The sequence below is a fragment of the Pterocles gutturalis genome, unplaced genomic scaffold (genome assembly GCF_000699245.1).
Source record: "Pterocles gutturalis isolate BGI_N339 unplaced genomic scaffold, ASM69924v1 scaffold9316, whole genome shotgun sequence".
Taxonomy (NCBI): Eukaryota; Metazoa; Chordata; class Aves; order Pterocliformes; family Pteroclidae; genus Pterocles; species Pterocles gutturalis.
Genome location: NW_010103183.1, coordinates 6,861 through 22,716, shown reverse-complemented (window position 1 = coordinate 22,716; position 15,856 = coordinate 6,861).

Genomic DNA, 15,856 nt, shown 5'->3' with positions numbered 1-15,856 from the left:
TACCAGTTGTGTTTTAAAGGGTATTGGTTTAAGGTTGGAATGAAATAAACTATCTGATGCCTATTTTTGACAGATCATTTGAGTCCTGGTTCTTAAAAATGTTCGCGTTGCTCAGAAGAAATGCAAGGAAGGCATGAGAAGGGGAAAACTTGTAGCAGGGACTGGTGTCCTTGATGATGAAGAAAAGAGACAAAGGAGTTAGGGTTTCCATGCCTGTCCAACCACTTCTGATGTGGTCATTTGCAATTAGGGATGTCATTGGGAGTTGGGGAGGCAAATTATGTAGAATTATCAGCAAATTAGAATTTAAAGCCATTTAAAAAAATCAACAGAAAATCCTTACGGGTAGATGGTTGTTCTTGGTGGCTGGTCCATCAGTCTCCTCCTATCAGTGGTCTGAAAAATTTTCTTCCTGTTGCAAAACAGGTAGCAGGTAGTCATAAAATGCAGGCTCATCACTCTCCACTGTCTTCTAAACTTGCTTCCCTGAAGCCATTTTTAAATGCATTTCTCTCATTGTTTATACTACAACATCATTAATGTTTTTATTCTGAAGTTGCTCTTGCTGACCACTACATGGTACCTAGCACTAAAGCAAGTGGCTGTTTTGCAGGTGAATTCAGGGAGGGTCTACAGGCATATAGTTACCTGAAGTATTTAATCTGTGGGTGGGTGAGATGGGGAATGCTGGTAGAGTTGGAGAGAGCTGGGAGGTAACAAGGAGTCTAAGAAGAAGACAGAAGCACAGAAATAATGTCTAGTATTTGATTCTTGCAATATTCTTATGATATAGCTATATTCTGGTGTTGTATCCTGAAAAACAAATGGAGGGAGCTCGTGTGATTTGTTCAGTAATATTCAACAAAAAGTAGTGATAGAGGTAGCACAAGAAATTAGGACTCTTTTTTTTCCTTTTTTTTTTTTTTTTGCAGTTCTTAGAACAGTACTCCAACAGCACCTCATTTTTAGAGATATCTGAGGGTAGACTTTTAGTGTCCTTTATAGGCACGTATGATGCACCTCTGCACCTATCCTTAACCAACTGGAAGTTGCAAAGATTTGTTTAAGATTGCATTTAACTGAAACAAATAATCCCTGCTAAGAAGCAGCCTATAATGCCTGTGGTGCTGAACAAGCAAACTATGTAGATATTTGCTAGGTTCAATTTAAGGATGGAAGGCGGTATCTGCCTGGGAAAGAACATACTTTGTGTATCCTGAAATGCCTGCATTACAGTGGTGGGCTTGAGCCAGAACTTATCGGGGAGAGGCCTTTGGAAAAAATTAAAATTTCACTGTAAATTCTATGGTAAAAATTCACTAGTGTATGGAAGGCTTACAGAAAATAATTTAGATGGTCTGAAATTATTAGGAGTGGAGAAGAAAAAAAATGGGACTTGAGACCCATTAAAATGGTCACCTGTAGGAAAATAAAAACTTAGAGAAAAGACTGCCAAACTTACAGCAGCAGGAGATTGATGTGTGGTAACCTTACAAATTTGAAAAGGAAACAGCAGTACTATGAACAAAATAACTTTGCACTGAGTTCACAGCAACAAAGAGTTTCTGCCAGCCAGTAATGAACTACTTGATTAACGACTTTGAACAGTATCATAAAACACTCCTGGAGACTTTGGAGAACACTTGGAGCTGAACTCAGGTGCTTCCTTCCTGCAAGTTTTCCAGTTCAAATGATCAACACCAGCTGTCAATAAACACAAGAACCATACTTAGCAGAGGCTAAAGCAGTATATTCAATTCCTTGTGGTTAGATTGCTGAAAATAACTGTAAAAACGTACAGGGAAATCTATATTTGTGCAATATTTGCACTAAAAATGTTACTTAAAATGACATTTTGCTTGTTCTAAGCACTTAGCAGGAAACCTCCGCTGAAAACAGAACATGGAGGAAATGCCTGACTATGATGAGGTATGTGTAAATGATCTGGAAGGAGCCAGAACGGTTGCTGTTTGATTTAGTAGCAGTGATCTTGAATGACACAATAATTTATACTGAAGGCCTGACCTTGTGTATTTTATTCTCGTGAACCAAAGTTACATGAATGTACATCAGGTTCAAATCCTTTCGAATCAGGGACAGGAGGAGACCTTTAGAAAACCAGTGACTTCTGCTGAAGGCACACCTTGTAATGTAATGACCCATTTCTGTGCGAAAAGGAAAAAAATGTGTTTTACAGTGGTATAAGACATAAAAATGCATCTACATTAAAATTTTGTTTTATTTCTCTTGGACTTTATACTTATTAAGATACTTCTCTCATCTTATGGGCGGTCATGAATGAATTTTTCAAAATGAGCAGTGGAACTATATATCTGGAATCAACTGAAGTCCATGGAGTATAAGCATCTAATTCTTGTAGTCAGCCACATGTGATTTGCTTGATTTAAAAGCATTTTGACACTTAAGTACTGTAGAAGTATTTCTGGAAATAATAGTTTGTTTAATGTGCTTGCCTCATTCCCACTTGAGTCCTCTGGAGAATCAGAGATCATGTTGTCTTGAACAGCCCTTTAAGGGGATGCAAGGAGCTTTCTGGCCTGTGTTGGTTAATGACAGTTCTCATCCATGCAGATGTTTGATACAGGAGACTAGTATAATTTCCTGGTGTTAAGGATCATCTCATCTGTAGTGATGGAATCGCTTGAAATTTGGTATTTATGTCAATATCAAGTAGGTTAAAATGAACTACATATATTTGCAAAACTCTAAATTATTATCTGTCAGAGTAGGAATAAAAAACACCATATAATTACAATTGAGTTGCTTCTGAGAGATACTTACTGGATATTATCCAGCTGTCATGTTATTTGATTAAACGCATAGCTAAGAATTTGGTTTACATAAATTGTGTAGCCTTACGTTTGCTTTTGCAGAAGTCATTCATCTGGATGTACGTGTCTCTCCATACCCAAAGGCATTCCCTCACAAGTCGCATCTTACCTCCCAGCTGACTGCTGACTTGCTGATAGTGCTTAACCACGCTATTAACAAGTCATTAATTTGCAGTAAGATAAAAGCTCTTTTCTTCCTGGTGGGGCAGTGTTCAAGTTCCTTCCATTCCCTAAATCATTTTGAGTAAACATGTAACCTGAAAGTTCTGTGTTAAACATTCATATCAATAGAATTCATGGATGTAGCGCTTCACCAGCTTTTGAACTGAGACCAGCTCTGATTGTGATTAAGCATTTGTGGTTAATTACTGTGGTTAAGGTTTTGGAATGATAGTGATTTGGGGCTGCTGCCTTCTGACAAAAGCTTCTGTCTTTGAGAGGGATCATGGCACCATTCTTTTTTTTCTGTTTACAATCAGGATACACTCGTTTGGCCTAGTCTTATTGCAAAGTGTTTTGGAAAATGTCTCAGGTATTTGTGTGTGTTTGTGGTCCCAGAAATGCTGTTACGCTAGTATATAGGTGAGCGTTTTCAGGAGATTTTGAATGCATGTTGGTTCAAAACAGATGTAATTCTGCATGATTCTGGTGTTTCTTCTAAGTTGCAAAGGCATATGCAAATGCATGATGTACAGCCAGTAAGTCATCCAACTGTAGAAAGTAAGAATAGCAGGTTAAATATTAAACCAAGGAATAGTAACCTGCTTTCAGAGTGAGAGGCCTTAAACAGTGCAGTAAAAAACCCCATTATTTTTTATTCACTTTGCATTATGGCTGCCATCTTCATTTAGGGAAAATAATAAAAAGAGGTGATAGATTTCTGAAAAGAACATTACTTCATTGTTGTTTGACAAAAATAATCGTACACCTTTCATATTAATTCTAAATATGTGCTTAAAAGTGGATGGTTGATGAAGCAAGTGTTCTTGGCCACTGCAGGAGCGTTAAGCCTCCCCCTCTGTGATGTTAAGTTCTATAACAACTAACAGAAGCGTACGCAAGCACGTGTGCACACATTAACACACACAGCCCATTCTTGTTCTTCACTCCTTCAAGTGAAGCTGCATCTTTTTTAAGGTGTGGATGATTATATCAGGTCTAAAAGGCTAGTTCATGTAACATCTATTTTTATTTAGTAAGAATAATGTTATTAGTTCTGCTATTGATTTGAATTTCGTTTTTCTCAGAGGGCTAGGTATCTGCGTGATATACCAATTTTTTCTCAAACCAGCTGCTTTGCTTTGTTTTGTTTGCCCAACTGAGGATGTGAATTTTTTTCAGCACCTTTTGGTTCCTAGAGAGTTAGTTCCTGGGAACTCTACAGCCAAGAGTAATTTTATTAAAATAATAACAAAAAGCAAAACCCAAAGTCGTAACCTGTTTAAAATATCTGGCCAGAACGATGCTCATTTTCATACCAAAGTTGCAGCTGCTAAAGAGTATACCCTAAGTCATAATGTCTGTGTCCTGTTTGACTTTAACTCGATGCTGTATATGAAGAGGAGGGTGTGCCTATGTGGGTCTGATGGCAGGATATGAGATGCAGAGTAGAAGTCCTATCAAAGCCATAATCATAAACCTACCAAGATAGCACGGTTGTAATTTCACAGTCTTAGTTGGAATATGATTCTGGTGTCAGCGCTTCACCATTATTACAGTTGAAAGATGAAGGATGTAAATATGGTAAGAGTCCAGGATTTTGCTTGAAGCATAATACTGAGCAAGACAATCAATGGCTGGGATAATATTTATGGAAATGATGATACTCAAGATGACAGATGATGTGCTTAGTGTTTCAACAAGAGTTGTGTAAACTTTATTCATTGTTTCTACTTCTTTATTCTATTCTGTGCACCTATTGTAAACCTCCCTAGATTGTGTAAGTCATCTAGTGAAATTGAGTGTTATTTTCTGTTACAAAATCAATTTAAACTACAAAAGAGAAATTAGATGTGCAGTTTTTCTTAGGAACCTGACTTTGTGTATTGTGGTTTATTAAATATGATGAATTTTGTAGCTGTGGTGCTTTGGAATTTTGGCACTTCTGTTTGTTGTGGGTAATTTTTGGTCTTATAAATTAACAAGACATCAAACAATGAAGTTAAAGTGTTGCTGGGTTGGGGTCCAGTCCCTGGTAAAAAATGCAGCTCTAGCATATTGGCAGCTAGACTGCTTGTTATTCATTGTAAGGCGTCTAGCTATGGGAGTGTTAGATGTTTGACAGCATTGAATAGATTCCAGTCAGCCATACAAACTACCTCCAGTGAAGTGGAAAGGACCATAAAATTGTTTTAGCAACAGCTAATTCTCTTCAGTCTTTTAAGGCTTTTTTCTTCTTTTTCTTCTTTAACTGTTTGGTTGCCAGTAGAGGATTTGCAAATTCAAACAGTAAATGTTCCCAGATTGGTTTTATTTTTTTAAGATTAGTTACAAAAGCTTTTCACTGATTTTGCATTTAGCATGGTTTAGATTTTAAGGAAAAAAAATCCCACCCAAAGTGTATATTTAACAATGGTACCTTTCTCTGAATATAAAAACTGAACTATAAAGAAACTTACAGTATTGGTTTTTGAAAAGTGATTTTTTTATAAATAATAACTTCTAATCCTATTTTTATCAGCAAGGCATTTGGGTGCTAGTCTATTAACTTGTTGGTATTTTGCTTCATGTCCGTGCTCATCTTTTGGCTGTTGAAATGCCACACAAGCTTAGTGCTGCAGAGTTATTTTACAAGCACCTTGAGGACTTGTCGTCTTGATCTCCAGCTAAAGATGTGTGTTAATTCTTCCATCTTTTCTTACTTTGAGGTTTGGTTTTTTTTCCTCCTTAATAGCTTAGACTGTATATTCAGTGTGTGAAAGAACATAAAAATGTGTCCTCACCTATCAGGTATTTCATAATGTAAGAGCTGGTTGCCTCATAATGTGCCATAGTTCTGTCATTAAGAAAAAGCCATTAACCCAAAGTGTTTAAATAGTCTGGAAGGCACACTGGCAGTGGCTTTGGAGGAACCCTGAAAAATTCTGTCTTTCGGAGTACAAGGGGAAGATGGAGAATGAGGGAGATGGAGAATTCTTTCTGCCACAAAAGAGGCTGCTTCTTGTGAAGAACTGTCTTGTACACTGGGAAAAATTACTTATTTCATCCCACTGAGTACAAACTTTTCCTTTCCTCTCCCATTTGCATCTTTTTCCAAAGATTTATTTAGTTAGGTTAACATTAACTGGTATAATTGGGATTACCAGCATTTGGTCTTAGAGTAAAAATGCCAGCTGTGCTGGGAAGGCATCAGGCAGCCAACAGCATCAGCACATGGAGCTGGACTTGAATAGGGCAAAAATAGCCAGCTTGTGTGAAGAAACCTAGGGCACAGCTTGGAAACGGGATCCTGGTGACTCATGGTACATGTTCCCTTCTTCTATAGTAGAGGAGGTGAAAGTCCCTGGTGATTTTGTTGTGGTTCTCTAGACCTTTGTTAATTGGAATGAAGCTTTGCTTATTTTTTGATTCTTCTAGTCTAGCTACACAAACTTTACTTCACAAACTTTTTCTCTAGTCTTCCTATGTCGTTATGAACCAGACAACATAGCCCGTGTAAGGAGAAATGGAATGATAAATGCTAGTTATTGATCTTGTTGTACCTGCATTTAGAGAAGATCTGCCTTTTCATTTAGATACTTCAGTCCTAGGGAGAAAAGATGTGGCTTTATAAGGCTGCACCCCTCATATGCAGCAGCCAAATGCTTCCTGCAGCCATAGGACCAAGCAGAGCAAGTACACATCTTCCTCTGAGTAATCTCTTTCCTCTTCAGGGGACCCTGCTCAGAGGAAAACTTGGCATTTGCATGGAAAGAAAGATGCACAAATTTTATTTTCTGTGACTTCAAGCAATGGCTTAGCTACCTCAAGTGTTGGCTGGTGATACCATAAAATAGCTGATTTTTAAAGTAGGGATGGGGCCTGAGCATTCTGACAGTTGTGTGTTTCATCTGAGCCACTAGCAGTCACTGGGACAACTTCCAAAGCTTATTTTTCACAATGGTAAGAGCCTCTGTTCTCTGTAGCTGAAGCGTATAGTGGTGGCGCTAATCTGTTTCTTTGCAAACCTGCTCAGTTCTACTCCATTCCCTGCAGTCATTTTCTGGGAGATCAAACAGTTTTAATCCTCTCCAATCAAATTTTCTGTTGCTTTTATTGCAGACTTACAGCTTATGTACCTGTGAGCCATCACTGCATGTGAAACCTCATTTTCGCAGAGGTGGGCCTAGCTGCTGCTGAGTTCCTTGGAGGGCATTTACTACTGGAAATGCTAATACTCAGTGGAGGATAGGGGAAAGAGAAGAAAATATAATAATAATTCTTAAAAGGTATTTATCAAGTATTCAAGTCTCTGCTTTGTTCTGTATACTCAGAGTGGCGTCAGGACTGCAATTTGAAAGATGAGCACAGGACCCTTTTCTCTTGGACTGGCAGGAGGCAACAGGGAAATATGATGTACAGGAAGGTGATTTGAGGAGCAGAAGGCTTTCTGGAAAGTGAAGAGGAGATTGGGGTATTTCTGTCCATCCTTGTGCCCTTACTGAAGGATACTTGTTTGCTGACATGATGCCATAGCAGAAGTATTCAAAGATGTGCGCGTATTTATTTGGAAGGTCCATTGGCAATTTTAGGGAGACATCAGTGCTTTCTGTCCTTGGTTTCCTTTCTGATTTAGTTCAAAACTTAAGATGGTTTGTTTTGAATTACCGCTGTTACTTGAATATTTGGAGTTTACCCTTGGTGCTCACTTTATTCTAAGTATGCTTGCTGTATCACTTGAATTACATGTCTTTTTCCTTTTTTCTAGTAAGCAAAAGTGACACTGCTGCTGTCTGTGGAGGCAAAAGGAAATAACCTTTTGGACTCCTGTATGAACCCTCGCTGTCACGCTTCTATGTGGCACTAGACCAGGAACTTGAAGAGCCTGATGGATTTTTCTTTTCTCATTTTTCTATAGCAAAAGTTGGAACTCATTTGCTAACAGCAGAAAGAGAGAAAAAATATTTCCAAACAAGTGACAGTGAAGCAGAACAGAGAAGGATGTTTGTGGTGGGCTGAACGGGGCCCGCTGCCCACCGAGGCGCGCTCCATCCCCTCCTCAACGCGACGGGGGAGAAAAGCAGGTGGAAAAGCTCATGGGTCGGGATAAACAGGGAGATCCGGTGTCAATTACTGTCATGGGCAAAACTGACTCAAATTGGGGAAAACTAAGCAATTGCCAATCAAAAGAGAGTTGGATGGTGAAAAACTGACAAAAACTGAAGCCCTCCCACCTTCCTGCCCTGGGCCATCTTCCCTGCCTCAGTCCCCGCTCCTCTGTCCCCCCAGGGGTGCCACCGACTCCTCTGATTGTCCCGGCTGCGCCCTGCCCTGAGGCGGCTGGAACCAGCCAGAAGCGGCTGGTTTTTTTTTCCGCCGGCGCGCCCCCCGCCCCTCCTCACAGAGCCCCACAGCCCCGCTGCCAGCGCCTGGGCACGGGTGTCCCATCCGGACACGAACAGAGGGAGAGGAATAGCTTAGAGTCGAGGAACAACTCTTTTAGGGAATGGAAGATTCAAGTGAGCAGTTAAACAAGGTAAACTTTCAAAAATAGTGAATTGTGTCTGAGCAAAAGCCCTGCTTTGTGACAGGAATTCATCGTTTATATTTCTGAACTGATGGACATTGACAGGAGGGGAAAAGGAGTGCGAAGAATGGAAATAGTGATTTGAGGTAAAGGAGAAAAATCATAGAATCACGGAATGGTTTGTGTTGGAAGGGACCTTAAAGACCATTGAGTTCCAACCCCCCTGCCATGGGCAGGGACACCTCCCACTAGCCCAGGTTGCTCAAAGCCTCATCCAGCCTGGCCTTGAACCCCTCCAGGGATGGGGCATCCACAGCTTCTCTGGGCAACCTGGGCCACTGCCTCACCACCCTCACAGTGAAAAATTTCTTCCCAATGTCTAGTCTAAATCTACCTTCTTTCAGCTTATACCCGTTACCCCTTGTCCTCTCACTACACTCCCTGATCAAGAGTGCCTCCCCATCTCTCCTGTAGCCCCCTTCAGGTACTGGAAAGCTGCTAATAATCTCCTCGGAGCCTTCTCTTCTCCAGGCACTATTCCCAATTAAAGTAAGAACTGTAAAGAAATCTTCAAAGGAAAGTAAAATAAAAGGCCTTCTGGTAAGGGGAGAACATCTCTTGGATCTAATTGCATATTTTTATAAAGCAAACTTATCACAGTTAGAATGGGACAAGTGGTAATTTGGAGAGAGTGTAATTTGTGAAGAAAGAAGAAAAAAAAAAAGGAAGAAAAAAGAGCTAACCAAATAGGAAGAGATGTAGAAGGGAGGCAAAGCAATGAGAAAGGTGTGTAAGAAATTGAGACAAACGGTATGTAAAAGATCTAGAAAAACAATTGGAGGGGGGAAAAACCCTTATTTGAAGAATCAAAGAACTGGAATGTGTTTTACGACAGAATAAATTATGATTTCTTGCTGACTAAAGTATCAACAGATGGCATGGGCTGGCTGGTCTTACTAAGCAATACGAGCTGGTTTCCCATGGGTTATTCTGAGAAAAATAGATTTAACGCCATGTGGGCATCCTAAGTCCGGTCCAGAAGTAGCATGGCCTTGTTTACAGGTCTTCTCAACCAGGCTTAGCAACTTGAATAGTGCCACATAAACACAGCTGTGCTGTATCTGGATGAAAGCATGTGTGTGTATGTGGTGCTGTATGTGGCCAAGTGAATTTACTAAAACAGAGCAATACTCTCTTTCCTTTGCTGTGGTTGCACTTCAGTCAGTGCTTCCCCTTGGTGCTGTGTGTCTGCAGCGCTATGGTTTTTCCAGTAAGACTGAAGACATTCCACATGATGGGTTTCCCATGGCACCCTGTGGAGAAGGGTGCCAAGTCAGCTAACTGGCAGGGTGAACAGACTCCTCTGGAGAAGCCTTTCTTTTCAATTATTATGTTCCTTTTATTCACCTCCTTTTTTTTTTTTTTATTTTATTTTATTTAGTTTGGGGTGGTGGTGGGGATTTATCAACATGGGTACTGACTCCCTTCCCCCTAGACTGCCTGATTTGGATGATTTGCCTGATGCCCTAGACTAGATTTGGATAATCTTACCGTTTCAAGCTGGTTTTAGCCATATTTTTCCTATGCTAGAGGAGCCTCATATGGACTAATCTGGCTGTGAGTTCTCCTGAGCCATTCGTCTTACCTTCTTAGGTGTGCAGATATTTGCTGCTGATATCTTGGTAAGGACCAGAATGAATGAATGATAGCACGCACCCTTTCACGGCCATGGCAGCAGCAGACATTTAGGGCTTTTGTTAGTTTCTCTTGCCCCACTTGACTTTGTCCTGCCTCTTCTCCCTTTTTATCTGTTCAGTGTTTTACAAAAATACACTTTGCATTTTTTTTTTGCCAGCTGTATGATGCATTACTCTATAAGCTTTAATCATTAAGTGTATATAATCTATACTACTTCTGTTGTCTAAGCTTGCCCAGGATATGACCTCAGCTCTCCTCTTGATGGAATTAAGAAGTCAGCTTCTTGCAGGATCAGGTCAGGAAGCTGCTTCATTGATAGACTCTGAATTTCAGTATGAGCTTAATTCTTCATGATGATTATTTGAACTGATATTTATTGTGATCTGAAAGTAAAAAAGAATGGCTTGTTCATCATAGTTAACTATGAAAATATACAATCAGTCCACGATTCCATTTTGAGACTACATTTAGTGACCCTGGATTTCCAACTCATAAGAAATGTAATACACTTTAAAAAGCCTTTTCATATTCTTCCCCACTGCATATGAACCCATGAAAATTTTTCACCACTGCATAATTATGGGTTTTTTTTTGACATAAGACTCCAAAGAAGTTGTATTAAAGACAAGAGGGAAGTCAGCAGCTGAGTTCTTCAGTGCAGGTTAAGCCTAAGTTTCTTTCTGTTCATGTTTGAAACGTTAATCTTTTAGGCTCAAGGAACGTGTACCTGCTGTGGGCCAGATCCTAGCAAGTACAAGTCTTCTGAGTTTAAGTGCTGCAATACTAATTCATACCAGCTGAGGGTCTGGTCTGTGCAGTTAATCTTGTGCTTTCAGCCCCTTGAACTATTATAACCAAACTGCAAGTTCCTGGATTAAGCATGAAGAAATAATATACACAGTGAGGTTCGTCTGGGAAAGAATCTGCTGACTTCCCAGCCCTGCTGATCCATTGTAGAAATGACTCTTGTGCGTCACAAATCACAGGGTCAGTGTTGAATAAATGTTTAGATGTATATGCCAAACCTAACTCAGTTATGTTCGGACATAAACATGTGTTCTGATCTGAATTTTGCCCCTTGCAGCCTTTTGCAGAAATGGAAGCAAGCTGCTTTCTGCTCAGAGTTGCCTTAGAAGGTTTGTATTGTCAAAGGTTTCAGTGCATGGAAAACTGGCAACAGACTTACAGGAGGTTGTCACATTTGAGCTTCTAAGTCAAAGTTTGTCTTGTATATAAAATATGCTCCAATTCAGTGTCTTCAGTGGGATGTGTGATGGACCAGCAGGTCTGAAAATGGCCGACCTGTTTTTTCAGAATGGAAAAAAAGTGTGATAGACTTTTTTTTTCTTTCTAATTCTCAGATGCTTTGCTCTCATGCAGTTCATCATAGGTTGAAAGCTGGATGTTTTCCACAGCTAGTACAGTCACGTGATGCTGGCGCTGGAAGAGATCCCAAGAGGCTATCTAGTCTAGCAGAAAGATCAACTATATTTTTGTTTATTTTATGTTACTTATCTAATGGACTAGACTAGTACTTATGGAGACCTGGTGCCAGATAACCAGAAAACAGTTAATTTCTTTTGTATTTCTGTCTACTTTTGTTATATGCACCTCTTCCAGTCTATCTAACTAACTTTGACAATCTGACTTAAAATTAAGGACAGAGCCAGTAACATCACTCTAGTTTTTGCATTTATATAAACCGTACATACATAGTTAGAGCCCTCTCCTTTCACATTTCTGGTCTGGTCGTTGACTTCGTCTCTAAATAATACTTTTCATTCTTAGTTGTAGCTTATCAGCTCTGTGGTACTTCTCTGATTTTTTTGGGAACTGTATGATTTATGACCTGCTTCATACTACAGTGCAACTGTAATTTGGTTTAGAACAGGCTCAATACTGAAGATGCAGAACCAAAGCAGAAGTCAAAAGTACTAGGGGAAGGTGCTAGGCTGAGCAAGAAAAGAAGAGTGAGGATCTGTTATTGTCAAATTTTAGATTCTTGGAGAAAAATGAAAGATTCAGTCTAAAAAGAAATGAGTCTTTAACTGAAAGGTATGAAATATTTTGTCTGAAGTCTTGAGAGAGAGAGATTGATCATTGGAATCATGGTCATATGATAGAGGAAGTTTGAGGAGGTGGTGGTGAAAGTGGTGAAGAATGCCTGTGCATTCTACAATTGAAGAACTGGAAAACTACTCTGGAAAAATATAAGGTAAGAAAGAGCTTGTGTCATTGGTGAGAGAAATTTGGTATTTTTTTCCCTGGCACTTCTTCCCACTTTCACTCTGCTTTTCTAAATGCTTATCCTAGATCTACATGAAGTGGGTTCTGAAAGAATAGTGTTAATCAGAAATAGGTGGTGGTTTATGCTACTGTGAAGTTGGATAAACAGTTACCAGATATGTCTTGGAAAGTCAGAAATTAAGCCATCAAATATTGGACAAGTCCCACCTTGATTTTCTCCCTAATTTTTCTTGTAGAAATTTTATGAGAAAAATAATGAGAGTTGATTTATCTCATTTTACCACAAACATCTTAAAATTGGAAACTATTCAAGAGAATGATCATTATTGATTTTCCTTGCTTTATCTGTAGGTTTCACTGCATCCTTAGAGTTATGAGGACATATTGAAATGTATTAAAGACTAAGAGCTCCTCCAGTCTTTTGAGGTTATGGAAAAATGGTGTTTCTGAAGCAGGAGACACTTGCTGCATGCCCATGTTAGATAATTTACAGTTTCTAGTCTGATACATAGTAGCACTCTTGAATAACTTCTTTTATTTGTAGCCTTGTGTATACTGTCCAGTAGATTCAGTTGCAGATATCGTGTTGTTGGCATAAGATGTAAAGAGTTTTAATGAGAGATCTAGATGCAATTATGTCTTCCTTTGTATTTGGTTGAGGAGCTCACCTGGCAATCTCGCGATTCGGAGATTATGTTCCCCTTGAATTCATTGTCAGCAGAGAGTGTATGCTGGACTTTTTTTCTCCTTCCCCATTTGAGCATTAGGAGATACCACTGCTGTGATGTGCATGTCAGAGCCAAAGATGAAGAGCCAGCTCACATTGTCAAGAGGTAAAAGTCCTCTGCCTGCCTTTCTGCAACTGATTACTGCAGAAGAGCTATTTAAGGAACCACAAGCAGTCCTTTATAAGATCAGCACTTCACAATATCATCATCCTCTGAGACTCATAACCCACAGTCTCTTGGTAATATGCTAATAATACATCCAACATTTTGCTTCAGGAGGAAGACCCAGGTCATACTTCCTCCCTGACAAAGAGACAGTGGATAAATTTTCCCTTTCCATCAGTTCTTTTAGGAGTCAAACTTTGGCATTATTATAGCTCTAGTCTAGGACAGTTTTGATTTCCCAGCATAGAAAACATCCATGTTAAAATTGCAGCCAAATATTTTGCCTGGACTTTACCTGGCAGCCTTGATGACACCAAAAGCCTTCAAAAGACAAATGAATAATGGAATGTCCTGGTTTCAGCTGGGACAGAGTTAACTTTGTTCATAGTAGCTAGTGAGAGGCTATGCTTTGGATTTGTGCTGAGAAGGCAGCTGATAACATCCTAATATTTATAGTGGGTGCTAGGACAGTCGAGTGTCTGCAGGTGCAGGAGAAGCTGGGAGGGAGCACAGCCCCAGTTACTAGCCCAGGATTTGACCTCAGGTTTAGGATTGAAACCCAAATTGGCCAATGGTCTATTCCATACTATGCCCAGTATATAGATGAGGATCTGTCCAGAGGTTCTCTCTCTTGCTCCACGTTGCCTCTCTCAGGGTCATCTAGTCTCTCGGTCACTCGGGCTCTTACCTCTGTTCTGGGATTGTGGTTTCAGGACTTTCCCTGCTCTGGGATAATTGGCTGGGAACAGGCTGAGCCTTGGTCGTCGATGGCGAGCAGTCGCACTGTGTATCACTCATTTGTATATTTGTATATATTATTATCTTTATTATAATTATTATTTTCAATATTATTGTAGTCTGGTTATTAAATTGTTCTTATCTCAATACACGAGTCTCTTTTCCCTTTACCCCTTTAATTCTCTCCCTCATCCCTGGCATCCCAACTGCAGGGAATGGTTGTTGTGGGCTTGGCTGCCAGCCAGGATCAAAACTATGACATGGAAATACCAAATACTCTGCAAATCAGGCACCAAATCTCATATCGGAAACCCTAAAGGTGTATCACTCCCTTACACCAGACAAGGACATAGGTGCAGCTATATAAGGTAGGGAAATATTTGTCTGCCAGAGTCACAAGACTCTCCTCTTTGTTTCTAATTTTTTTCTTTCATTCACTATGAACAGTCAAACTTGAGCAAAGAGAGTTAAGGCTCAGCAGTGTAGTAAAACAATAGTTTTACAGTGACAGTGAATACAGAATTGTGTGGAAAGATAGTCTTGAGAGGAAAAGCATCTAGTGAGATGGGAGGGAATACTAGTGTCAAAATCCTTTAAGATCACAGCCTCTCCTCCCATGAGATGCATGGAAGAGGATGATAAAATAATTGTGATTTGAGTAACAAAACCAACTAGGCAAAAAAAGGTAGTTTTCTTTTGCTTTTGTGTTTTTTGTAGTGGCTGGTTTACTTTGTGCACTAATGGGAGAATAAAACTATAAATATTAACTTGTCATTGTAAAGTCTGAGTGGTTCCAGTTTTCCCTGTGTACATTGTTTCTAAAATGTTTTATGAAAGGTTAGGGAGAGAACGAGAAATTCTGTGCCTTGCTGGTTTGCTGCCAAAGACCTCATGACTACTTTTGCTTCATAGCATCTGAATTTTTGTGAGTCAAGCCTTAAGACAGTAAATTCTTTTCCATTATTGCTCAATGTTTTTTCCCATATTTCTTAATTTCTGAGGAAAAATTCTCCAAAGAGGTATGCTTGCTTTAATAGCAGAAGGGAAACAAAGTTTTTAAAATTTGCTAGGATTTCATAGTCCTCAAAGCTGTGCAGCCTTGCAGGGTGTGTGGGTTCCTCTCTTCCACACCTGCCTTTGCAGATTGCCTCAGTGTGGCTTGCAGTAGCCACAATGTCTCCTCTTCAGCTCTGTTGTCCTACCTAGTCATTGCTACCAGCTGGGAAAGGAGGAAAGGTGGTGTAGAGATGGCTTTCTCACAAAGTTCCTGAACTAAACAATTTCTTCTTTTGATTTTTGAAGCTGATAGTCTTTGAGTATAAAAATTTAGGGTCATTTTACGGTCATTTTTCACCAACACATTGGTAATGATTAAAAAAATCTTTATTTTTGAGCAATTTGGAGGGTGTTCTCATTTAGGGATTTGCTTCTAAAGTATTTTTCCACGTGCTCCCTCATTTTCCTTTTTCTTTTGTCTTGCAGAGTTTTAGTTTTTTTAGAAATATAGAGGAAATTTATATATTGAAAGCATAAACTATGCAGTGCCATGTTACTTGTACTTGGTATTATTTTATTTTTTAATCTGTGTATAATCTGTTCGTTCACAGATTGAATGGGAGAACCTCACTTTCACTTGTCCCGGTGCTTCTTTGCTTGTCCCTTGTGGAGTTAAGGACCCAGCAAACTTTATAGCTTCTTTTCAGTATAAAGTGCCTTCAACATACATGGCAATCAGACCACTGTACTTCAGGTTAACCCCCCCC